The following is a 1,193-nucleotide window of genomic DNA, read 5'->3' on the forward strand; positions in this document are numbered from 1 at the left end:
TATAATAAAAAATTAAATTAAAGAAATTACACAAATAAATGAGAAATTGTATATATTTTTAAAAAAATTTATGATATTTTAAAATTTATATTTTATTGAAAAAAAAACATTATTGTTTGTTCAAAACCACATAAATTTGTAATATAACATCAACAGAGACCAAAAAAATAAAATGAAACATTGAGATAGATATATATTTTGCTGCATTACGTGAGTACCTTCTAATTATAAGTAAAATATCTATCAATTATCTTTTTTTTAAGTTAAAAAGTAATAAGGTGAAAATCGTGAAGAAAACATTTCAATAATTTTTAAATATGAGATCTTGCCATTTATATGTTTAAGTATTTTCATAAAAATGCATTTTTTGTAAGTTTATCAAATGGTATACAAGAATGATGGAAATCAGGCATTAAATATTGCACATAATTAATATATAATATAATATTAAGTTATTTAAAATATAACATAACTTTAGTTGTTGATCTACAGACAAAATAGACAACTCGTTTTAGTTGTGAACCGTTTTTTATAGCGCATGGATTATATTATATATAAAAAAACATAATATAGAAAGCGAGAAAAATCGTGTGAGAATAAGAGTTAAGGTAAAACAAATATAAGAATGGATCTGGATCTTTGATCACTTTTAATCTCACTCTCATCCCATGAATTGTGTTTGTCACGGGAATTGATCTGACGCATGTCGGTGCACCGTGTTAGTGTTGATTTTCAATTATGATTTATCTAATAGTGATGATCTTTTTTTATTGCTTCTCATCATAACTTCCATTTTCATTGAAATCCAGTTCAATACACACACACACACACATAATTTAAGGTTTAGTTTTTAAGTTTTCCTTTTATATCTATTTAAATCCTAGGACTCAAACATAATTATCATTTATCACTCAAATTTTATATAAAAGTAGCCCCGCACTTTACAAAATAAGGTGTCCTCATGCCATAACATGTTGTAATGCGCTATAATGCGTTACAGTGCAAATCAAGCCTTAGAGTAGAGTCATTGGGGTTAACGAGACGACAAACCCAAGTCTTGACGCCATAACACGTCATTACAAGACCATAACGAGTTATTTAAAACCATGATTATTATTCACAAATATCTCAAAATAAAAACATATTTATCAAGCAAGTACCGTCAATAAATAATTAATTTATCTGCTTAAAAT

The sequence above is a fragment of the Cynara cardunculus genome (genome assembly GCF_001531365.2).
Source record: "Cynara cardunculus var. scolymus isolate 2C chromosome LG 3, CcrdV1, whole genome shotgun sequence".
Taxonomy (NCBI): domain Eukaryota; kingdom Viridiplantae; phylum Streptophyta; class Magnoliopsida; order Asterales; family Asteraceae; genus Cynara; species Cynara cardunculus.